The 1,175-nt window shown below is 43.0% G+C and overlaps 1 non-coding gene across 1 annotated transcript; it reads left to right on the top strand.

Moving 5' to 3' along the window:
* Positions 1 to 451: 451 nt before the first annotated feature.
* Positions 452 to 558, top strand: LOC127098784 (small nucleolar RNA R71). Its single transcript, XR_007793480.1, has one exon. It is a non-coding gene; the product is annotated as a small nucleolar RNA R71 (small nucleolar RNA).
* The last annotated feature ends 617 nt before the right edge of the window (positions 559 to 1,175 follow it).

The following is a 1,175-nucleotide window of genomic DNA, read 5'->3' as shown; positions in this document are numbered from 1 at the left end:
GAAGTTAGGGTGATTCCTCCATCCAGGGTTATAGGTATTCGAATATGGGTTCCCTTGGGTGTAGTTCACTTGCTCGGAGTGGGTTTCGTTCAATAGACTGCATTCTGTGGATTGGTGTCCTTGGGTTCCACATATTTCACAATCCGACGAAACTGCGGCTACAGTATTCGAGTTTATGCACATATGCTCGACCTTAAGGGCTAATGCGTCCATTTTAGCTTGCATCATGTCTATAGAGCTTAGTTCATGCACTCCTCCTTGGGCTTCCTTCTTCTCTACTGTCGCTCGTTCGACTCCCCATGATTGATGGTTTTGAGCCATGTCTTCGATGAGGGCACTAGCTTCAGGATAAGGTTTGTTCATCAGAGCACCGCCTGTGGCAGCGTCGATGGTCATCTTTGTGTTATAATGAAGTCCATTATAGAAGGTTTGAATGATTAACCAATTTTCTAAACCATGATGTGGGCATGCTCGTAGCAACTCTTTATATCTCTCCCAAGCTTCGAACAGCGATTCTCCTTGGTTTTGGGTAAATCTAGTTATATGGTTTCGAAGAACGGCGGTCTTACTCGGGGGAAAATATCTAGCAAGAAAAACTCTTCTAAGGTTATCCCAAGTCGTAATGGAATTGGGTGGAAGGGAATCTAACCATGATAGAGCTTTATCTCTGAGGGAAAAAGGAAATAATCTTAAACGTATTGCCTCAGGAGAAGCTCCATTAGTTTTAAAAGTATCTGCTAATTGAAGAAATATTTTTAAATGTTGGTTTGGGTTCTCGGTAGCGAGACCCGCGAATTGTCTCTGTTGCACTAGTTGTAACAGGGATGGTTTAAGTTCAAAATTATTGGCTGGGATGATTGGGTTTACTATACTAGAACTAGGTTCTTCATTAGATGGTTGAGCGAAGTCCTTAAGAGGTCTTTGCTTTTGATCTTCGGCCATAGCTCTCTTAATTCTATGAAAGAATAAACGTGCGCGAGCGTAACGTTCAGGTTCCGCCAGAGGGTATACTAAGCTTAAACTTCCGGTACTGCGAGTTCTTCGCATTGACCGACGGGAAATAACCTAAGTCTAAATGATACAACAACAGGAAAATGAAATTTCACGAAATTGGTCCCCGGCAACGGCGCCAAAAACTTGATGCGTTGGAAAACATGATGCGGTGTTCGCAAGTA

The sequence above is a fragment of the Lathyrus oleraceus genome, chromosome 6 (assembly GCF_024323335.1).
Source record: "Lathyrus oleraceus cultivar Zhongwan6 chromosome 6, CAAS_Psat_ZW6_1.0, whole genome shotgun sequence".
NCBI lineage: Eukaryota > Viridiplantae > Streptophyta > Magnoliopsida > Fabales > Fabaceae > Lathyrus > Lathyrus oleraceus.
The sequence above is the reverse complement of the archived record's forward strand: the minus strand, read 5'-3'. Positions and strand labels throughout refer to the sequence as shown.